The sequence below is a fragment of the Camellia sinensis genome, chromosome 1, assembly GCF_055761805.1.
Source record: "Camellia sinensis isolate YWXY chromosome 1, ASM5576180v1, whole genome shotgun sequence".
NCBI lineage: Eukaryota > Viridiplantae > Streptophyta > Magnoliopsida > Ericales > Theaceae > Camellia > Camellia sinensis.
In genome coordinates this window covers 103,510,962-103,536,139 of record NC_138961.1, presented here as the reverse complement: position 1 = coordinate 103,536,139, position 25,178 = coordinate 103,510,962, and positions in this window count along the sequence as shown.

Below are 25,178 nucleotides of genomic sequence, written 5' to 3'. Positions count from 1 at the left end.
GACAAAATATTTGAAAAAGCAGATGCACAGTAGTCGGCCGGCCAAAAATGTCATTTTGACAAAATTTAGTGCCGACTGGCAACAAAAAGTGCCGACCGGCAACAAAAAGTGCCGATGGCAGCAAAAACCAGCCGGTGACCTCTAGCCACTGCCGGTGGTGTGTGGGGATGCCTCATAAGGCATTCCCTGCCCCTCCAAGGCAAAACACAAGTGTTTGGTGCAAAACCAGACACTAAACGGTCAAGTTCGGAGATCCTGAGGCAGGGCGCGTAGCCGAGACCTCCGGGAACTCCAAACGAACACAAACATGGATGATCACCGAGTGTTCAAACGGTGACGTCCAAGTCTTGAGGACGGTCAAAAATGGGGTGTCTACAGTTGCCCCTCTTTGACAAAACTTGAAAGTCATAACAATGACGGGAGTGAATGTCAAAGCCCAGAGACGACCCATTTTTGACAAGGCCGAAGACTCAGACAAACATGCAAGACAAACAAGATATGCACCCGAAGGCAGGGGCAAAATGCAAGACAATGCACAGAGCCGAGCATAACTTATGATAATGCAATATATACAAACCAATGCATAAACAATGCAAATGAAAATGAAAATGCAATGTAATTGAAACAATGTAAACTATACGTAAAGCAATTGAATCACGATCCAATCATGAGTGGTTCGAAACCACACCTATGTCAAATAGATTGATGGAGGTAACAAGTCTGTCTACCATAGAACGGTCAACTGAACTATGAGCATCGTAGACAGACACGAGAACAAGTATTGGGGGAATTGACATAAGTGGGGAAACGACCCGCTGGATAAAGGACAATGATCCTAATGCCGGATGCACAAGTTACACTACAATGTAATATATATATGTGGATATGCTGGGGAGATGGCAATGGATATGGCACGCGGGCCAAACCAAATCTTGCTTAGGTAGGGCATGTACGCATACAAGCCACGTCTAACATAGAACAGTCCACTGAACTACGCTTCGACACGAGAAGTATGGGCACATACTAGACCAAGCTCAACATGGAAAGGCGCGAGCCATAGGCGGAGGTGATGTAATGAGTGCATGCAAACTACGATGCAATGGGTATGGCATGCGGGCCAAACCAAATTTTGCCTAGGAAAGGCATGTACGCATACGAGCCATGTCTAACACAGAAAAGGCGCCGCAACCCTCAAACCAACATACTAGCGTGGAATAGGCGCGTACACATGCAGAACCGTGCTTTAACGTGAAAAGTAAGGGCACATACCAGACCAAGCTCAACATGGAAAGGCGCAAGCCATAGATGGAAGGTGATGTAATGAATGCATGCAAACTACAATGCAATATTTACAAATATGCAATGGAATGGATATTTACAAAAATGCATGATAATGCAGTATGATGCGATCTACTGGGGAAAATGTAATGAATGCATGCAAGCTATAATGGAAATGCATGACAATGCACTATGATGCAACGGCTATGATTGCAACTTTCCCTATCTTACCAACAGGGCGATATACTAGGTTGGTTCAGTATCCAGAACTGAGGCGTAGACACGCCGCCTCAATCTATGGGGCTTCCATACAGATTTCAAGCCAAGGATACACCCCTGGGTATTTAAACCAGACTTTAGTCTCGGAACTCCCGAACCTTTGCGTTCTAGGCATAAGCCGTTCGAACTCTAGTTTCCACCGTCCCAGTTGGTCTTCTAGGAACTCACCGCAAACATAGGCAGGTGGCTTTACCAGACCACCGAAAGTCGTTCGGGCATGACAAACACCAAAGGAATTGCACCTTCCGAGGACTTAGGGTCTCCTAGATCGGGATGCAAAATGTATGCAAACTGCACACATCAATGTGCTGAAGGTTTTGCACCTCCCAAGGATTTAAGGTCTCCTAGACCGTGAAGACAAAATGTAAAAACACCGAAGGACTTGCACCTTCCGAGGATTTAAGGTCTCCTAGACCGTGTAGATTGCACAAGAAATGCATAACAATGCAAGTGAACTACACATATCAATGCACCGGAGGTTTCGCACCTCCCAAGGATTTAAGGTCTCCTAGACCGTGTATAATACCTGTGCGGTTCGTCTGGTCACTCCAGCCTCAAATGAATCGTACATACAATATCGTGCCTGTAAAGAAAACGAACTTAACGGGTACAATGTCGTTAGCAATATGCATGACAATGCAAATGAGGCACGCGTGCTAATGCAAATGTCGACACACATGCCAACGAAAATGTGACACGTATGCTAATGGAAATGAGACACGTATGCCGATGGAGATGAGGCACACATGCCAATGGGGATGAGGCACACGTGCCGATGAAAGATGATACAAATGAGACACGCGCGCCTCATAAGATGCAAAATGATACAAGTGTGACACGCATGCCACACGGAATGCAAAATGATGCAGATGAGACACGCATGCCTCACAAGATGCAGAATGATACAAATGAGACACGCATGCCTCATAAGATGCAAAATAACACAAGTGTGACACGCATGCCACACGGAGTGTAAAATGATACAACTGAGGTGCACAAAACAGTGCGATGCGCTAGACAGCGCGAATTGAATGCAATGCACAAAACAGTGCGATGCGCTAAACAGCGCGAGTGATTTTGAAATGCACAAGACAGTGCGATGCGCTAAACAGCGCGATTGAAATGCAATGCACAAAACAGTGCGATGCACTAAACAGCGCGAGTGATTTTGAAATGCACAAGACAGTGCGATGCGCTAAACAGCGCGATTGAAATGCAATGCACAAAATAGTGCGATGCGCTAAACAGCGCGAGTGATATGCAATGCACAAAACAGTGCGATTGTTTTAAATGCACAAAACAGTGCGATTATTTGCGATACACATGGGAAAACTTTTGAGCTTTTGTAAAAGCTAAAAGGATATAAAAAGGGTACACCTTGCACGAATCCGAGTGCCGCGCATGGAAGACACGATCCGAGGTCACAACGGAGGCCGGTTGAGTGTCGGAGATACACTTTCTTGCACTTTCTTGAGCTATGAAGACCAAAAACTACTCATATGGCCTAAACAAGGCTGTGGGAACACCACCAGCCGGGAGGGGGAGCCACCGGCTGTCCATCGGCTGAAAAATAATCCCATCAGCACAATATTCTGCCGGCCGGCACAAAATGTTGCCGACCGGCAAAAAATTCCTGAGTCGGGGCAGATTCGACATTTCACCACGGGTGTTTTAAAATAGGGTTTCTAAACCCTATTCTTCACTTCTTTCTCCGCCGAAAGCTCACATTTTCTCTCTCTAGAGTGTTTTCCCTTCATTTTTCTTCCGTTTCTTCGCGTTCTACGCCCGTTTCGTCGTCGGATTCGCGATTTTCTTCGCGTTTCGGACATTTTCAACCGAACAAATCTTTGTTTCGGTGCCTCGTTTGCCGTTCCCACCTTTTTGGGGTTTGTTCCCCTCGCTTTCCTCTTGATTTCCGTGCCCTTTTCACATCCCGCCCTTTTCGGCCATTTTCGACCTTCCCGGGAGTTGACTTTTCGGTTAACTTTCCGTATTCTAGCCCGATTTTCCTCCTTCCGGCTATTTTCTCATCATTCTTGACATGGCGGATGACATTCCACGCGGTGGGACTCCCCCAGATCACGAGATGGATCCCGGGGTTGAGCTCCTACCCTTGAGCGAGCGCCCGTTCGACCCGGCGACCTACCGGCCGGCAATCCATGTTCTGCCCCCTGACGGACTGCGCCAGTTCAGGAGTTTCGAGAGGTACGCGCGACCCGAGCTACTACTACGTGAGCCTACCTCCCACCTGTCCTTCGACACTTCCGAGGTAACTATCCTTTCTCTGCTTTACTTTCTACAATGTAGGATACAAAACTGTCAACTGCCATAACCGATTACAGTCGATACTCTGTATATTGTAGTTGATTGCAAATGCACTTGCAACTGATTATCTGTTTAAGACTCACACGTGCACACACACTACACTAGCCTTGAACCACTCAACACACGGCACACACCGTATTCCACTGCAAACACCGGCACCCGATATCTGCTTGAGTCTGAACGTATGCACACATGCTATACTGTATTGAACCATCCGAACACGCTGACGCATCACACGTTGTAGTTCACTGTAAGCACACTGGCACCCGGTATTTGCTTGAATCTGTTAAACTTGCACGCATGCTATACTGTACTGAACCACCTAAACACGCTGACGCATCACACATTGTAGTTCACTGTAAGCACACCGACACCCGGTATTTGAATCTGTCAAACTTGCACACATGCTACATCTGTTCTGAACCACCCAAACACGCTGACGCATCACACGTTGTAGTTGACTGCAAGCACATCGGCACCTGGTATTTATTTAAATCTGTCAAACTTGTACGCATGCTACATCTATATGCTCCTTAGAACTGCATCTTGAATATTGCCTTGCAATTGTTGTTTTCTGTTTATAGGGAGATTCCCATACCATTCGTGGGTATGGGAACACCGGCGCCCGGGATTGGTACGCCGAGCTTCCTGATGCGATCCGTCGCATCGTGGACCAGGCGGGTTTCGGCGCATTCTGCAGAGGACTCTCCAGGCTCACTACGTGCAGACCTCTACTCGTCGCTTTGGTAGAGAGGTGGTGGGACACCACCGATTCGTTCCACTTCTCCGCGGCAGGGGACATGATGATGACCCCTTACGATTTCTCGATGCTCACAGGCATCGGGGTAGGGGGCGATCCGATCCCCTTTGATACCGACATGGACGAGTGGATTGCCACTCAGATCCATCTACTTGGTGAGGTGCCACCCCTCGCCCGCCCAGGCTACGTCCGATACTCCTGGTTTGAGGTGCAGTTCCGGGTCCAGCCCACCCTTGTTGACGCTGCCCCGATGACCCCGGAGGCCGTGGAGAGGTACGCTCGCGGCTTCCTCATGTTTTTGTTCGAGACGACTATTTTCGCTGACCGGGCGAACACAGTGCCTCTCTGTCTGCTTAGCGCACTGGTGGACGTCAAGCGGATCCTGCATTATGACTGGGGTGGCGCCGCTCTGGCCACTCTCTACGGATACATGAGCTCAGCTTCCCGCGGCAGCGGACAGTTGCTCGGAGGCTACTGGCGGGCTTGGGAGGTACATTTCTTCTCCGCTTTTCATTTCTGTTCTATATTTTCTGTACTCTGTACACTGCACACACTGCAGTCTGCTTTGTACTTGTTGTATACTGTACACACGGCACGCACATACACTCTGCTTTACACTGACTGTACACTGCTCACACTGCACACTTTGCACAATACACTGCACAACACATGGCTCCTCCATTTCTGCTTTATTCTGTATTCTGCTTTATTTGATAGTCATATTGATGTTTTCTGCAGCTGTGGATTTATGCCTACTTTCCTAGGCTCGCACCCGTGCCAGTCACAGAGACTCCTCTGGTCGTCCCCTTTTCGCGCCGCTTTGACGGGAGATGCACCTGGAGGCCGCGAGAGACTTTCGGCTTCTTCCGCCGCTTCTTCGACACCATCACCCCCGCAGAGGTATGTTTTATTTGCAGTTCATTTAAGCTTCGCCCTTCCACTGCATATTTCAATAACAGTAGATAACAAACTGTGTTGCATTTTCAGATCACCTGGCAGCCTTGGGCTCCTTTGCCAGCCGTGACGCGGGATTGATTTGCCGGTGCCGATGAGACCTCGCGTTTCCGGATCTTGTTGGAGGGCCCGGTCTGTCGGGCTTGGTACCTGGGTGAGCGTTTCCTACGCCAGACCCTAGGGTTACCGGAGCAGATAGTCCCGGTTCACCTTCCCGAGGATATGAGGGAGACCGAGAGGCTCACCACTGAGCAGATGGATGATTACACCATCGGTTGGGAGGCGACCCGCTTCAGAGGCATCGGCGACTACCGAGAGTATGTGCAGATGTACCTTATGCGGCCTCTGAGCGGCGGTCGTCGGGTTGAGGGAGCTAGGCCCGTAGTGCCAGCGGCTAGGGCGGGAGCAGGAGGTGGAGCGGAAGCTTCGAGGAGGGCCCGAGTCCGTGGCAGGGGCAGAGTTCAGGAGGGACGGGGGACCGGTTGGCCTGTTCTGCCCACTTCACTGACTTTCCGAGGGCAGGGTGGGGCGACCTATCAGATCCCCTTCGCCCCTCCGCCAGCTGATCACGAGTTTGTCGGTGTCCCTGACTTACCTCCGGTATGTATTACTGCATTTCTGTACAGTCATTTCATTTTAGTTTATTTGATATTCCACAGAATATTGATGCATCTGATACTTTTGCAGGCTTCTTCTGCGTACACCTGGCAGTCATTGGAGATGAATGCCTCCATGATGGGGATGTTGCAGCGGACCTTTGATCTCCTGGCCCTCTACAGCATTCCGGTATGTTCTTCTGATCACGGCCTCAAATCACTCACAAGCTGATTCACGTAATCTGATGCATGACACAACACCTGATATACTGATCTCACAGCATCTGATACACTGCATGCACTGCATTTTGCACTGTACTCTGCACTGATAAACTGCTCACGGCATTCACACACTGTACTCATACACTGCATTCTGCACTGATAAACTGTCCACGACATATACTGCATTCTGCACTGATAAACTGCTCACGGCATTCTTGCACTGTACTCACTAATAAACTGCCCACGGCATTCTTGCACTATACACTGCATTCTGCACTATACTCTATCCACGGTATACTGATGCATTTACCTTTTGTGTACTTTTTCAGCCTCCCTTCCAGATTCCCGGTGTAGGAGGTGCATCAGCTGGACTTTCCGTCCCTGCCCGAGGGAGAGATGAGGAGGGCCGAGTATTCCTCCACACCAAGGCGGGGCGCACTTATGCCGGGAGCAGTTCGCGGGCTCCCGTCCCTGATGATGATGACGGGTCAGAGGCGGAGGCAGAGTCGGAGGCGGAGTCATCGGAGGAGGAGACCGGAGGCGGCACTAGCTCGGGCTCTGACGACGATGCTGATGATGCTCCTGGACCTTCGTCCAGGAAGAGGACTAGGACAGACCGATAGTCCTCGGAGTCGCTGGACACGGATACAGCTTTTTGTTATTTTTCTTCTTCTTTGTACTTTTCGCTTTTTGTTGGTAGTTAGATTACCTTGTACTGTCGCAGGCAGATTTTTGTTTTCCTCAAAACTTTGTACTTAAAAAAAGATTATGAAATGAACAAAATTTTTTTCTTAAAAAGTGTTACATTTACATATCTCATGTATTGCATCGCATCACATCGTGTTACACTTTAATGTAAATGGAATTGATTTGTTGTCTGAATGATTGAGCACTTGCACTGTGGTAATCGGATAACCAAACAGCTAACAGCAAAATAACCCAAGCAACCCACTGCCTGATTCTGGACACATAGCCCTTTTACTCTGTTGGGGATTAATCTGCATACAGCCCATAACACAGCATTTGGTTCATTCTGCACACAGCAAACTTTAGACACAACAGCCCAATCTGACAAGACGGCCTTCAAAGGTGAAACCGGCTAGGGTTGAAACATGCTCAGATGCCCCAAAATTTTTTCTTCTCCTTTTGCTTCGCACAGATGTAGAGAATGGCACAGCATCCTGAGCCTAAACGATTTTTGAAATTGAATAAGGGTTTTTCAAACCGGGGTATCGAGCCTACAACTGAACACAGCGGGGAGGACTCAAACAAAAGGGTGCACGACCTAAACATAACGAGACACGCTCGGAAAAGACCTAAAACACAGGTTGAGGTCGACAAATCAAAAAGACACGATACACAGACGCGTCAACGAAAACGGGGGACCTCAGATCACGAGGAGCCAATTTCTCTGGGTATCGTTTCCCACCCTTTTCTCATTTTTGATTCTCCCATCACTCGGCCCTTAGGCTCGTTTTTTCTCTTAAAAACCCTTTTTCCTCACTTTTCTCTCAACTTACACCTCTCTATTCTTTATTCTCTCATTTTTCGTCCCTCCCCAAGGCGATCAATGAATGAATAGGAAGTTGCGGTTTCATGCCCAATGCCGTTAGCTCACGACTATTTCTTCTGGCGGGTAGAGTGCCCTTCTGGAAAGTATGTTGACGACGAGGGGGAGGAACAGAGCGCCTGGCATCAACTGTGCCCTCAGTTCATCACTTTAACCATTCTTGTTTTTACTTTCTGCTAAAACAGTTTTGATCAAAATGAGAGTCGGATTAACGTACTTGTTCGATTTTTGATTTGAAAATCATGCAAGTCAGGCTGTAAGCACTGAAAATTTTCCCTTTTTGGGTCCGAGACAATGGTCCAGTTTTGAAAAATGAAATAGTTTTCGAGAAAATAGTCAACCTTAGTAAAAATTTTCAAAAACTATTTTGCAAACAGTCAATGCTCAACGAGCATGGAACTTACTCTTTGAGATGCGCAACCTTGGATCGGAGGCAATGGAAAATTGCCCCTGGCTTAAAGGGGGTGGATGGCAACGGAAAGTTGCCCCTGGTTTGAATGGCGACTCGCGACGGCTCGTGGCAACGGAAAGTTGCCCTTTGTTTGGATGATGCCGCAGCAGTCCGCAAACAGTCTTCATTGGCGGTGGTCGAGCTCTTGGACACAGAGATGACGAAGACGGTCACAACAAATATATGGACACAGTCACCTTGGAAGGTGTTGACGACTGGACTTTGGGATGAAATCGGAACCATTGCATGGACTGAGACGCTATGAAAGCGTTGGGGGCTGGACTTCATGATGAAGTTGCCTACGTATCCCTAACATGGGAATCAAGCCTTACGTAGTTCCGGTTAAGGTACACTCGGGTATTTTAACCTTCACTTTTCAGGCTCTAACTTTTGCCAAGGCGCCCGATGCGGATTTTCGACCTTGCGAGCTTCTTTTCATTTTCTTTTTTTTTTTTTTGCATTTTCTTTTTTTCTTTTCTTTTCTTTTCTGCTTTTTTTGTATTTTTCTTTTTTTTCTTTTCTTTTCTGTATTCTTCTCTTGCTCTAACTTTTGCCTGGGTCGCCCTTCCGGGATTTCGGCCCAGCGAGCCTCTCAAAGGGAAAAACTGCAACAAGTCCATGCCAAATGGTTTTTGAAGTTGAAGCCTCTCTGTGTCTAGGAGAACGGCTGTTGCAATGATTTGTAGGAGACTCCGTCATGGCTGCTCCACGAGCTCTTTCAGGTGAGATCTACTCTTTTGATTCGACTTTGGTGCCTCTTGTTCGAGGGCTGCTTCAAAACTGGCCACACGGGCCTTCTCTGACGGTCGACTGTTGAATGTTCTGAACGGGTTCAAGGTTTGAAAGCGAACGGGTTGAAACTTGAGGCTGAGAGCGATCCTAGGCTGCACAATCTCAAGAGCGATTCCACACAAGTCTTCATAGGGCCATGTAAAACATTTGTTTTTGAAAGTTTTTAAGAAAGCGACGAATCGCTCGCGCCGAAGATAGTGTGGAACCAATCTGGATCAGGCCAGGATCCTTCTCAGTACTCACGCTGACAAGCATGATTTCATTCATTAAAAGGCCTAGCATGCCTCTCCTTTCTCTCAAAATGATCAGAATTTTGCAAAACCCGAGGAATTCCTTCCTCTTCATTTTTTATCACCGCAGTGCTCGGAAGAGGTTTTTTGAAAAACTTGGGTTAATGCAATGAGCTTGACGCGCGGGGGAGCAGGCGAGATGTACTGTCAGTCCGATCAAATTCTCTGGCACTTAAACCGAAAGCAAGCATGAAAGTGAGATAGCAACAGCTGTTTTATTCAGATTTGTTGGTGTAACTGGCCCCTCGGCAGAAACAGACTCAACAAAAAAACAAAAACAGGTAATTACAAGACAAAACGGTGTTCGAGGCAACAACTCCGGAATCACCTGGTATTCTATACAAAGAGGACTGACTCGCTACAACAAGACGGACCCTTAAGCAAAAAGACTGACTCAAGACAAAGAGACAGACTCAAAACAAAAGACTGACTCGATACCCAAGCCAGGATTTACAAAGCTAGCGTTCACAGCCACTCAAAAATGCGTGCCAGACGCCACATTCAAAATACATCCAGATGCCGCCCGCAGGTGGTTCACCTTCTGATTACATACTTGCAGTATCTGTGTCCTCAAATTTCAATAACTGAGCAGTAACGGACTTGGTTGAGGTGGGTGGGAGGATAACCTCGTTGTCAATCAAATCTTGCACCTCATGACGGAGGCGGAAGCAATTGTCGGTTGCATGGCCGGTCTGCTGGTGGTACGCGCAGTACTGAGCAGCATCATGCGTAGCGGGGAGATTCTTCCGGAGAGGCCAAGGCTCCAAGGGTTTAAGGTGCCCCCTCTCGGCAAGGATCTGAAGTGCCTTGGACAAAGGCATGTAGAGAGCATGAAAGGTCCTGCGCCCCCGGGGCAGGTACTTTGGGGTCTGAGCGCTCTTACTAGCTGCACAGGCGAAAGGGTCGGCAGGCGCCACTTTAGCTTTCTGATCTTTCCCGGGTGCAGGGGCGGGAATAGGAGAAACTGTTCTGGCATGACGGGGCCTATCCCGATTTTCTGACTGGCTTGAACTACCCTCAGGTGGAGTGGGGAAAGTATCCTCCACAGTTTTTGCCACAACTACGGATATCTGTTGCTTGTTCATCCCCCCGGCTTTCAAAGCCTCGACTGCCCACAGCAGTTGTTCAATGGGATCGGCATCTGCCTTCATTTTGTCTTTTCCTCTGGCCTCAGCCTGATCGAGGGTTTGAGTTGATGTTGATATGTCATTGCCATAGTTGGAGGCCATCTCCGGTTGACTAAGTTCGATCACAATTCGCCCCAACAGCGGGGGCTCCTGGGGTACAAAACTCCTGGCATATGGTGCGGCTGGAGGTGAAGCTGACATTCCGTAGGCGAGATCCGCCACAGACCTCTGGAGATCACCTATCATCCCCATTAGCTCAAATGTAGTAGGCTCGCGAGCCTGGTATAGCTGGGGGGCCCAAACCGGGTGCTGTGACACCCCTGTTCCGTAGTATGTTAATTGGTCCTTAACATGATGTGATTATGTATTTTGATATGATTTTGTGTTCCACTATGTGAAAATATGTGGTTTGAAATTTTATCTGTTCATCGTAGGAATATCTGTTTGAGTAGTCTGTTTTGGAAATTTAATTGAGGGCCTTATCGGCCACGGAACCCGAAATTGACTACGCCATTGTGGTTGGCATAATTTTTAGGGCCTACGGTGAAATTTAATTGAAATTTGATTCTGGCCAATTTAAACTGATTAAATTGATAAATTAAGTACCCCATTATTTTATATTAAAATATTTGTTAGTGGGGCTTGTTTTATATTTGCATTGCACTCCCCTTTAGCTCTCTTAAAACTCAAAATCTGAGTTAGACAATTGAGAGGGAGAGAGAGGCCGGCCATGGAGAGAAAAAGGTAGAGATTTGTGTAATTTGGGCTCAAGACTTGGGAATTTGAAGATCTAGCTCAAGATTTGGCTAGAGCTTGAGTGTTGAAGCTCTTAGGTAAGTGATTTCATGAACTCTTACTTGTAATTTGTAAGTTCAAGGGTTGTTTGCGATCAAGAACATGTAATGAGTTGATTTTTGTTGAGATTGAAGTCTTAGAACTCATGCATGTAAGAAATTACCTTGAAATTGCATGTTTGAGCTTGAAACACATGATTCATGTGGAGTTTTGGGTAAAGCTCATATTGTAGTCACCATTTGTACCATCTAAGTTGAGAATGATGAGCATCTCCCACATGCATGTACAAATCATGGGAGTATAAGTCTTGAATGTTGAATTTGAGCATGTTGATGATGGGTTTGAGACAATTTGGGACATGCATGTAGATAATTCATGTAATTGAGCTTCCTAATGTTGTAATCTGCATTAGTAGCATGTTAGCATGTGTAAATGTGTAATTTGAACCATTGCATGCAAGAAATGTAGATGGAAAACTGATTTGGAGCTCAAGAACACGATCTGGGAAACCCAGATTTTTGAGGTCCGCTCGAGCGGGGTAATGGCCGCTCGAGCGGGAAAATCGTGCTCCCAGCATTTTTGCAGAGTTGGATGCCCGCTCGAGCGGGACATTTCACGCTCGAGCGTGGATTTTTGTAGACGGACCTTCAGCTCGAGCGCATCTTTTGTGCAACCAGTACCTTGCAGGCCTTAAGGGTCCGCTCGAGCGGAGAATCTTACGCTCGAGCGGGGACCCTGTTTCCTGGAATTTTGTTCATGCATTCTGTGATTCGTTTTCCGTTCTCTTTCACTTGTAAGCACTCTTAGGCATGTGTTAAACATTGTAAATGAGTTAATGAGATAAGAACAAAGCCTAAAGAGGAATATGTGAATTAAAGAACGGATTGAACTGTTAGTGACCCTTTTGTATTCATGAAATGTGTAGGGTCAAGCTCCAGGGCGCATCCACAAGCCGATCACTGTGAGTAATATCAATATTTGAAAACTTGTCAATGTCCAATTGCTATTCCCCTATAAATATTATGAGTTGTTAATTGGGATGGTGGACAAAAGTTTGACATGAATGAATGGGCCAAAGGCCGTTTGACATGAATGAATGGGCCAAAGGCCGTTTGACATGAATGAATGGGCCAAAGGCCGTTTGACATGAATGAATGGGCCAAAGGCCGTTTGACATGAATGAATGGGCCAAAGGCCGTTTGACATGAATGAATGGGCCAAAGGCCGTTTGACATGAATGAATGGGCCAAAGGCCGTTTGACATGAATGAATGGGCCAAAGGCCGTTTGACATGAATAGATGGGCCGAAGGCCGTTTTGCCATGAATGGAAACCCGGATGGGCCAAAGGCCAGAATGTTTGGAACTACAGTTACTTGACTTGCATTTCGTATAGTTATATATAATATTTTGCTGTTAAACAGAAGTATGAATTGGGCCCAAGGCCGTTTAGAGCACGTTGATCTACATATTGTTATGTAACTGTTATATTTGATATTATTCACTGGGCTATCGCTCACGCTCATTCATGTATTTGTAGGTGAGCCAAGGGAAGTCCAAACCCAGCCCCAGTGAAGTCTGCTAGGAACAACAGGAGTTTTGGGAGAGTCAGCCTTGTGCCTCGCGCATGAGACCATCCTTGCCCTTTCATTATGTACCTATGTTTTGTCTTGTTGGCAAGGACCCAGTGCATGTCTGTACATAGTCTGTTATAGGTTGACTCGTTTTGGACGATCCTGTCTGTAATGAATTTTGTGAAGCTGTACCTTTGATGTGAGTTATTAACGTATCTGAGTATGGTTTGTTTGATGTGCATATAAGCACGGCTCTATGGACAAAGTTTTTAATTTTGCTTCCGTTTGGCCCCCATTAACTCTGTTAAAATACGTTTAGAACAGTTTGAGGCCGTAGGTAATCTCATGATTACTGGCCGGTTACGTCCTTAACCCACGGGGGCGGGTTCGGGTCGTGACAGAGTGGTATCAGAGCACGAGTTAATAACTCACACACTTGTCCAAAAAGAGCAATAAGCGTCTAGATGAAATCTAGGATGCATTCATGTGATAAATACGAGGTTGGAAGCATTGATTATATACTTAAATGTTTTGTTATGAATAATCATATGTGTAAGTTGTGAACTACTTGCATTACGAATTATCTGGAAATATGTGCTCCTTAGTGTATGTGTACTTGTGTACCTTTGGTATGGAATATAACGCAAGTTTAATCAGATGGTGAGAACCAGAGGTGATGAGTTAGAAGAATCCTCTGCTGCCAGACTGGACAGAATGGAAAGACTGATTCAGGAAATGGCAGAAGCTTTGAGACAGCAACAGGAGTGGCAACAACAGTGGCAGCAACCACATCCGCCACCTCCACCTCCGGCACCACCTGTGCCAGATAATCAAAATGATGATCGGATAATCGCTCTCACCAAGGAATTCAAGAAAATGAAACCACCACAGTTCCATGGTGGACTAGATCCCTTAAAAGCCGAAGCTTGGGTACTTGGGATTGAAAAACTGTTTGAGGTGTTTCCGTGCTCGGATACACAGAAAGTGCTTCTAGCCACCTTTATGCTAGAAGATGAAGCGAGAAGATGGTGGATGTTGATGAGGGAAAACCACAGAGATATTGATTGGGCGAAATTTTTGGAAATCTTCTATGACAAGTACTTCCCGCAGTGTGTCCGGGACAGGAAAGTGGCAGAGTTCATGGAACTCAAACAAGACAGTATGACTGTAGCTGAGTATGAGGCCAAATTTACTGAGTTGGCCAGGTTTGCACCACACGTAATCGACACTGATTATAAGAAGGCAAGGCATTTTGAAGGTGGGCTCCGAAGTGACATCCTAGAGCGGGTGAATGTCCTGAAATTGGAGACCTACATTGGGGTGCTTGACCGGGCCATCATATCAGAGGCTAATATAGCTAGACAAGCTAAGCCAACAACCGAATGGAGAGGCAACAAAAGACAAGGCTTCTTTTTGAAGAAGAAATTTCTGAAAAAGCAAAACACGGGCTCCTCAACTACCTCAAGTTCTTCCCGAGACACGACTCCCATGTGCAACACTTGTAGCAAAAGGCACCGTGGAGTTTGTTACCGTGCATCGGGAGCCTGTTTTAAGTGTGGGAAACAAGGGCATATAGCCCGAGATTGTAATCAGAATAGTGGGAAGATAGCTGCTAGCTCCACTGCATCGATCCCGAAGCCGGGAAACACTTTGAGATCTGCTACTACTGGGGATACAGTGAGACAAGGGAGAGTCTTTGCACTCGTTCCGGGTGATACACGGAATGCCAATGCCGTTGTCTCAGGTACTATCTCGATATGTAATCAGGATGCTTTTGTGTTAATTGATTCTGGATCAACGCATTCATTTGTGACATATGCATTTGCATCTAGACTGAAAAGACCCCTAGAATTGTTGCCATATTTGTTATGTGTGTCTGCTCCATCGGGGGAATCTGTGTTATGTGACTATATATATCGGTTTTGTGACATGCATATTGAGGATGCTACCCTGTATGTAGATTTGTTGCCCTTAAACTTTAGACACTTTGATATAATTTTGGGCATGGATTGGTTGACCAAATACTGTGCCACTATAGATTGTGTGACAAAGAGGGTTGTATTTAAACCACCAGAACAGAAAGAAATTGTGTTTGTGGGAAATGGGGTAGTACCTCCACCATATTTGATATCTGCAATGAAAGCATGTAAATTGATCAGGAAGGGATGCCAGGGTTATTTGTGTTATGTATTGACTGAACAATCCGTGAATGTTGAATTGAATGATATTCCCATCGTTAGAGAATTCCCAGATGTGTTTCCAAATGAATTACCAGGGGAATTGGTAGACAGGGAGATAGAGTTTACTATTGAAACTGTGCCAGGCACCCAACCTATTTCTAAAACTCCCTACAGGATGGCTACAGCCGAAATGAAAGAATTAAAAGAACAGTTGCAAGACCTTCTTGATAAAGGGTTTATCCGGCCCAGTACTTCGCCTTGGGGCGCACCAGTGTTATTTGTAAAGAAAAAGGATGGTACCTTACGCCTATGTATTGATTACCGGGAATTGAACAAGGTAACGATAAAGAATAAATATCCCCTACCCCGTATTGATGACTTATTTGACCAGTTGCAGGGATCACAGGTGTTTTCTAAGATTGATTTGAGATCCGGGTATCATCAGCTGAAGGTTAAGGCAGAAGATGTTGAGAAAACCGCATTCAGAACGAGGTATGGTCATTTCGAGTTTCTTGTTATGCCATTTGGAGTGACTAATGCTCCGGCAGCATTTATGGACTTAATGAATAGAATTTTTAAAACCTACCTTGATGAGTTTGTTGTTGTCTTCATCGATGATATTTTAATATACTCTAAAGATAGACTTGAACACGAACGTCATTTGAGGACTGTTTTACAAATACTTCGGGAAAGAAAACTATTTGCTAAGTTAAAGAAATGTGAGTTTTGGTTGGATGAGGTTATTTTCTTAGGGCACGTGGTCAACAAGGAAGGAATTTCAGTGGACCCGCAGAAAATAGAAGCAATTGTAAATTGGCCTACACCAACTAATGTGACAGAAGTTCGCAGTTTCATGGGCTTAGCTGGGTACTACAGAAGGTTTGTAAAGGACTTTTCGAAATTAGCTGTGCCTCTTACCCAATTGACACGTAAAGGACAACCATTTGAGTGGAATAGTGAAAGAGAATCAGCCTTTCATGAATTGAAGACAAGATTGACCACTGCACCAATTTTGACACTACCTTCAGGTACGGAAAATTTTGTGATTTTCAGTGACGCATCTTATAAGGGTTTGGGTTGTGTGTTAATGCAGAACGGAAAGGTTATTGCTTACGCCTCCCGACAGTTGAGGCCACATGAGAAGAATTATCCAACACATGACCTAGAATTGGCCGCAGTTGTTTTTGCTTTGAAAATCTGGCGGCATTATTTGTATGGGGCAAAGTGTGAAGTCTACACAGATCATAAAAGCCTAAAATACTTCTTCACGCAGAAAGAGTTGAATATGCGTCAGAGAAGATGGCTGGAATTGATAAAAGATTACGACCTAGAAATTCAGTATCACCCCGGAAAAGCTAATACAGTGGCTGATGCCTTGAGCAGGAAATCAACAGGGAGTATGGCTTGCTTGCTTACTGAACAAAGGGAGATTTTGCAAGACTTTGAAAAGTCTGAAATTGAAGTGGTAGTGTGTGAACAGGGCGGATTGATAGCCGCTATTACAGCCGAGCCGGCAATTGTTGATGAAATCAAGCAAAAACAGAAAGAGGATGAGTTCCTCAGAAAGGTAATTGATGAATTTGAAGTCAGCCCAAAAGCAGAGTTCAGTATCGAGAATGGAATGTTGAAATTTCGAAACCGAATATGTGTTCCAGTTATTCCGGAGCTAAAGAAGAGGGTCTTAGATGAAGCCCACAGATCCGTATTTGCTATGCATCCGGGTAACAATAAAATGTATCGGGATTTGAAACAAACCTATTGGTGGCCTAAAATGAAGAAAGAGATTGCAGAACATGTGTCCAAGTGCCTTCAGTGTCAGCAAGTTAAGGCTGAACATCAGAAACCAGGCGGTCTACTTCAACCTCTCCCCATTCCTGAGTGGAAGTGGGAACATGTGACTATGGATTTCGTTGTTGGCCTACCTCGGACTTCCCGCGGTATGGATTCTGTTTGGGTTGTAGTTGATAGACTGACTAAATCTGCACATTTTCTGCCTGTCAAAACTACATTTACTGCTTACAGGTTGGCTACTATTTATGTTGATGAAATTGTCCGTTTACATGGAGTTCCAGTATCCATTGTGTCGGATAGAGATCCGAAGTTTGTATCTAGATTGTGGAAGAGTTTGCAGGAAGCTATGGGAACAGAACTAAGGTTCAGCACTGCATTCCACCCACAGACAGATGGGCAGTCGGAACGAACAATACAGACTTTGGAAGATATGCTTCGCATGTGTGCTTTGGATTTTCAGGGGAGTTGGGAAGATTACCTGCCACTTACAGAATTTGCCTATAATAATAGCTTCCACTCCAGCATCGGTATGGCACCATACGAGGCTTTGTATGGTAGGAGGTGTAGATCACCTATTTGTTGGACAGAGGTCGGGGACAGAGCTTTGCTCGGGCCTGAAATTGTACAGGACACCTCTGAAAAGATCAAAACTATTCGGCAAAGGCTCAGAACAGCTCAAGACCGACAGAAGAATTATGCAGACGTTCGGAGAAGACCTCTTGAATATGAGGTCGGCGACCATGTATTCATCCGTGTTTCTCCGATGAAAGGCCAAGTCAGGTTTGGGAAAAAGGGCAAGTTGTCGCCCCGTTACATTGGGCCGTTTCAAATTTTGGAGAAACTTGGTCCAGTGGCTTATAGAGTTGCTTTGCCACCGGGATTTGAGCAAATCCACAATGTGTTTCATGTGTCAATGTTGAGGGGTTACCTCCGAGACCCGTTGCATGTGATTGATTATCACCGGATTGCTATTGATGAAAATATGGAATATGCTGAATGGCCGGAAAGAATTGTTGACCGACAAGTGAAAGAATTGAGAAACAAATCCATTCCAATGGTGAAAGTGGAATGGAAGGAACACTATGGGGCAGATGCTACATGGGAAAAAGAGGAGGAAATGCGGCTACGCTATCCACATTTGTTTCCCGACGAAGGTAAGTTAAGTTTGGAGGACCAAACTTCCTAAAGGGGGGGAGACTGTGACACCCCTGTTCCGTAGTATGTTAATTGGTCCTTAACATGATGTGATTATGTATTTTGATATGATTTTGTGTTCCACTATGTGAAAATATGTGGTTTGAAATTTTATCTGTTCATCGTAGGAATATCTGTTTGAGTAGTCTGTTTTGGAAATTTAATTGAGGGCCTTATCGGCCACGGAACCCGAAATTGACTACGCCATTGTGGTTGGCATAATTTTTAGGGCCTACGGTGAAATTTAATTGAAATTTGATTCTGGCCAATTTAAACTGATTAAATTGATAAATTAAGTACCCCATTATTTTATATTAAAATATTTGTTAGTGGGGCTTGTTTTATATTTGCATTGCACTCCCCTTTAGCTCTCTTAAAACTCAAAATCTGAGTTAGACAATTGAGAGGGAGAGAGAGGCCGGCCATGGAGAGAAAAAGGTAGAGATTTGTGTAATTTGGGCTCAAGACTTGGGAATTTGAAGATCTAGCTCAAGATTTGGCTAGAGCTTGAGTGTTGAAGCTCTTAGGTAAGTGATTTCATGAACTCTTACTTGTAATTTGTAAGTTCAAGGGTTGTTTGCGATCAAGAACATGTAATGAGTTGATTTTTGTTGAGATTGAAGTCTTAGAACTCATGCATGTAAGAAATTACCTTGAAATTGCATGTTTGAGCTTGAAACACATGATTCATGTGGAGTTTTGGGTAAAGCTCATATTGTAGTCACCATTTGTACCATCTAAGTTGAGAATGATGAGCATCTCCCACATGCATGTACAAATCATGGGAGTATAAGTCTTGAATGTTGAATTTGAGCATGTTGATGATGGGTTTGAGACAATTTGGGACATGCATGTAGATAATTCATGTAATTGAGCTTCCTAATGTTGTAATCTGCATTAGTAGCATGTTAGCATGTGTAAATGTGTAATTTGAACCATTGCATGCAAGAAATGTAGATGGAAAACTGATTTGGAGCTCAAGAACACGATCTGGGAAACCCAGATTTTTGAGGTCCGCTCGAGCGGGGTAATGGCCGCTCGAGCGGGAAAATCGTGCTCCCAGCATTTTTGCAGAGTTGGATGCCCGCTCGAGCGGGACATTTCACGCTCGAGCGTGGATTTTTGTAGACGGACCTTCAGCTCGAGCGCATCTTTTGTGCAACCAGTACCTTGCAGGCCTTAAGGGTCCGCTCGAGCGGAGAATCTTACGCTCGAGCGGGGACCCTGTTTCCTGGAATTTTGTTCATGCATTCTGTGATTCGTTTTCCGTTCTCTTTCACTTGTAAGCACTCTTAGGCATGTGTTAAACATTGTAAATGAGTTAATGAGATAAGAACAAAGCCTAAAGAGGAATATGTGAATTAAAGAACGGATTGAACTGTTAGTGACCCTTTTGTATTCATGAAATGTGTAGGGTCAAGCTCCAGGGCGCATCCACAAGCCGATCACTGTGAGTAATATCAATATTTGAAAACTTGTCAATGTCCAATTGCTATTCCCCTATAAATATTATGAGTTGTTAATTGGGATGGTGGACAAAAGTTTGACATGAATGAATGGGCCAAAGGCCGTTTGACATGAATGAATGGGCCAAAGGCCGTTTGACATGAATGAATGGGCCAAAGGCCGTTTGACATGAATGAATGGGCCAAAGGCCGTTTGACATGAATGAATGGGCCAAAGGCCGTTTGACATGAATGAATGGGCCAAAGGCCGTTTGACATGAATGAATGGGCCAAAGGCCGTTTGACATGAATGAATGGGCCAAAGGCCGTTTGACATGAATAGATGGGCCGAAGGCCGTTTTGCCATGAATGGAAACCCGGATGGGCCAAAGGCCAGAATGTTTGGAACTACAGTTACTTGACTTGCATTTCGTATAGTTATATATAATATTTTGCTGTTAAACAGAAGTATGAATTGGGCCCAAGGCCGTTTAGAGCACGTTGATCTACATATTGTTATGTAACTGTTATATTTGATATTATTCACTGGGCTATCGCTCACGCTCATTCATGTATTTGTAGGTGAGCCAAGGGAAGTCCAAACCCAGCCCCAGTGAAGTCTGCTAGGAACAACAGGAGTTTTGGGAGAGTCAGCCTTGTGCCTCGCGCATGAGACCATCCTTGCCCTTTCATTATGTACCTATGTTTTGTCTTGTTGGCAAGGACCCAGTGCATGTCTGTACATAGTCTGTTATAGGTTGACTCGTTTTGGACGATCCTGTCTGTAATGAATTTTGTGAAGCTGTACCTTTGATGTGAGTTATTAACGTATCTGAGTATGGTTTGTTTGATGTGCATATAAGCACGGCTCTATGGACAAAGTTTTTAATTTTGCTTCCGTTTGGCCCCCATTAACTCTGTTAAAATACGTTTAGAACAGTTTGAGGCCGTAGGTAATCTCATGATTACTGGCCGGTTACGTCCTTAACCCACGGGGGCGGGTTCGGGTCGTGACAGGTGCGCAACAGGCGACCTGGGTGGATGTGACACATTAGTGTTGGCCTCACTTTGGAGAGTGATCCCCTGCTCCAATGCAGCCGTCATAATCATGATCTCTTCCGAATTCTGCGTCATCATAAGCCCTGCCTCAGCGAGAGGGAACACTAGCTATTCTGTATCAATTCTCTGGACACTCTGAACTGAAAGGAGAAACAAACAGCATTTCAGCTCAAACAGCTCGAACACGGGTGTAGCTGAACAACTGTACTCTACTGCTAATCACTGTTCCCAGAAATCACTGTCCTAAAAACTGAACCCGATACCCGCAGATAACTGATTCTCATAAACTGATACTGATGCCCTCAGGCCTAATACTTAATCTTGCAAACTGATATATACTTTCCCTGTAGAAATACATTCTAAAAGCACATAGCAAGTAAAGAGAGCCAAAACACCCCTATGTTGGGGTAGGGTTTCCCTGTCCTATTTTGTCAGGAGCTAGGGTTTCACTATGCACGCAGCAGTTTCAAACAACCTATAATCGGGTAGGCAACTTGTCCTAACTTGGAATGGTCACTACGGATCCGAACATGCACTAGGTCGAATGGTCAAAAAGGGTGCCCCGGAAAAACCGGGGTTTGTGTTCCCATACTGTCAGAGCCCATAACCGGTCAGCCTTATGGTCATGCCTTGACAAGACAAGCCTCCGGCAAACCGTTCAGGAATGGCAGATGGCAAACACTGTGTTCCTAGGCGCACCAATGCACATGCAATGCAAAGAAACACATAAGTGTAATCAAAACAGGATATCACGAGTTCGAGTCAAGCTCTCTAAATCCCCAGCAGAGTCGCCAGAAACTGTAGACGCGCCCGCGTGGGGCCCCGCGCTACAGTTCGGACTTGATTTGTGTCACAGTTCTTAATCTGAACCAAAGAGTCCAAATCCGGCAAATCGTTTTGAGAAACAGATTTTTGAAAAGAAGTGCCAAACATGGACTGCTTTGCCAAATACAGAGTCGCCACCTAAATATTTTTTTATGGGGGGATTTAGGAAACCCTGACTCGGTGCCGAAGGCCATATGTCCGTCATCACCGGAGTTTCTCGACTCGGGAGCTAGGGTACGATTGGGGAAGGTCAGCTATGAGCACCCCCTCTCACCCGATCCGAAGATCGGCCTCTACTAACCGTGATATCCATTTTTGAAAACATTATGTGTTCTTATTCCAATTGTTAGCCTAGAATTACTATGTTATGCGCACAGCAAACAAGTATAGACTAGATTGCCTAATTTGGAAAGAAACATTGCATATCCGTTTGTCTTTAAAAAAAAGTACTTTGGAATTTGCTACTCGCAAGTAGGCTAAAATACGGATTTCAACGAATTTTTCCAACTCAAACAATCCAACCTTCAGCCACAGGCATCCAAACAATTTATAACACATAAGCATCTAGCCACATGGTAAGCATGCTATCAGGTTAACATTCACACGCATGCGAGATGCTAAAGCATAAATACTTACATCGTACTCCGTGCCAAAACAATAAACTAGTTAGCAAACATGCGTGATCCTAGTTCATGTCAAGTTGACTAATGCAGCACATGCAAGATGCAATTAGAGTAGGCTCAGCTAACCTAAACATGGCATGTGAAATGCAACCAATTAATGCACGTATTCAATTTGGGATTGAAATACAAATGCAGTTAGAATGATGTACCGAGCCCGGTGCATGCAAAACAAATGTATGGATGCACGCATGCATAGCATAAGGTATGCTAATTTAAACATGCCCTAATCTACCATCATAAGCAGGTAAATAAAAGGGAAGAAAGAAGTGGGGGTTAGAAGACTTTCACACACTCACCCACACTTATTACAGAATTTCCCTCACTCGGAGGGTCCAAATAAATATTACAGTCCGAATAAATAATACTAAATTAATTATTACAAAATTTCTAATCTAATTAACAAATTAAATGCAAAGAGAGGATGGCCGCAGCCCCCGCCTCGGGATGCGTGAATGATGCATGCTCGGATTTATCTTCCCCCGAAAGCCCGGAAACCCATACCATGCCATTGCTGCCTCTGTTTTCCTTGCTGTACTCCTCTGGAGGCTGCTAAAACCTCAGGATTGCTTCTCTGGATGCTGGGGAATGCCATCGGCTGAGTAGAATGCCCATCGGCAGTGGCCTGTGATCACCGGCCATTGGTGAAGCTATCGGCAGAGAGAGGATTGCCGGTCGGCACTTAGAACTGCCGGTCGGCAGAAAGATCCTGCAGAATCTGCAATTGACAGCAACAGAGAGCAAGGTAGAGCATGGCAATACAATTCAAGGCATATATGCACCAATCATGTCCCTTATCATGTTAGTGAGTCAAAGGGACATGCTTCTTGGTTCTCGGACCATCAATCGCGCATTTCAATGCGTGGTGATGGCCCAAGAGACCAAGTGTGCACATTTTGATGTCAAATGCAATGCAAACCAACAAACTAAAGCCCAATTCCTATCACTAAATCAAGGAACAAGACATACATGCTAAATGCAATGCAACCTAGGCATGCGAGCTAAGGATGCAACATGGTAATGTAAACAAGCAAGCAATGAACAAGCATGCGAGGTAGTGGGCATGCAAGACGTGATGCAATCAAAGCATGCAAAGCGTAAGACATGTAACAACATGCAAAGAGTGGACTTAAACTAATTCGGGCAGCTCTAATTAGGCCCAAAACAGTGGCCATAAACTTAAGAAAAGGGACCAAACACACTTACACACATGCACATGTTAAGGCCTAAGCACTTAAGCATCAAAGGGTATCTTTTAAGCACACTTAAAAGGGAATAATCATGGACATGGGGCATGCATTAAACTCTGAAAATTATGCAAGAACATGGTGCCAAACCAAGGAAGCAAGATAGGCTAAACATGCAATAAATGGCCCAAGCATTCAAATCAAACTAATGAAGTATTGAACTATACTTAGCAAGACCAAACATGGCATGAACTTATTAACCAAAAACAGAGTTTTAGCACATTAAGACAAGGCCTAAAGATCACTTAGATGGCATCCAAATGACCTAAATTCAAAGGCATGTACAAATGTCAAAACATGGAGCATGCTACACAAGCTTTCAAAGCATTAAAGAGGTGTCCAAGGCAAGCATACGAGCATGTCAAAGGGACTAAAATTATGCTCTAAATGGTGCCAAACCAATAAAATAAAGCAAGTAATGCATGCTACACACTCATACACTTAAGGCTAACAAGCCAAAATGCAAATGGGGCACCAAATGCATGGCAAAGTCGATCCAAACAACTATGGACAGACCTTAATCATGACAAAATAAGCACAAAAGCTTCACAAGGCTAAGCCTAAAACATGCTTGAATAAGGGTTTACAACCTAAGGCATGTTAAGGCCTAAACATGGCATTACAAGGTAGGTATGCTAAGCATGCATGGTGTACCAAAACCAACGAAAAACAGAGGCATATTATGACATAATAGGCACAAAAAACAGCCAAGGCATGATCAACATGAAGCTTAGCTAGGTGCTCCCTCAAGAGGCCAAAAATGGTCCTTTTCAAGGACAACAAGGAGAGGGGGTGGCCTTCTCCTCCCTAGGACCTCAAGGCACCATCCTCACCTCTGAAATCTCTCAAGATTTCAGTGGTGAGAAGGCCCAAACATCAAGGTCCCGAAGCTCACTCAAAATAGCACAAAATGGGGCCTTTCAAGGCCTAAGAGGGGTCAAACTCCTCCAAACCACAAAACACTCTAAACAAACTATTTAGAGGGCCTAAAAACAGAACTTTTTTGTATTATACACTAAACACAAAAATAGTTCTAGGATAGGTTAAAAAACAATGTAAAAATGGGGAATATAAAGGCAAGTTTCTTACCCTTGAAGACTTTCTTCAAAAATGGTGGACCAGCTGGTTCTTCAAGCTCAAAACCACCCAAGAACTTCAAGAACAACCTCTTGGAACCTCAGTAGCCAAGGGAAGGTGTAATACTATGTGCTTGTGTGCAATAGTAAGACACAAATGCACCTAGACACACACAAGAGGGAAAAAGAGAGAGAGAATGTGTATCAAACCCTAACCCTAAAACTAGAGCTCTTCTCTGTATTTTTTATCTTTAAAATGTCTAAAGTGTCTAACCCTAAAGCCAAGAGACAAGGCTCTCTCTTATAGAGCCTTTTGTCTTGTAAAGCTTACAAGACAAGCTTCCAAAGAGGGAGATCCCTCCATACACGTGTATGGAGGGGAGCCAAAAGCAAGATAGCTGTGACAAAATATCTGAAAAAGCAGATGCACAGTAGTCGGCCGGCCAAAAATGTCATTTTGACAAAATTTAGTGCCGACCGGCAACAAAAAGTGCCGACCAGCAACAAAAAGTGTCGATGGTAGCAAAAACCAGCCAGTGACCTCTAGCCACTGCCGGTGGTGTGTGGGGATGCCTCACAAGGCATTCCCTGCCCCTCCAAGGCAAACACAAGTGTTTGGTGCAAAACCAGACACTAAACGGTCAAGTTCGGAAATCCTGAGGCAGGGCGC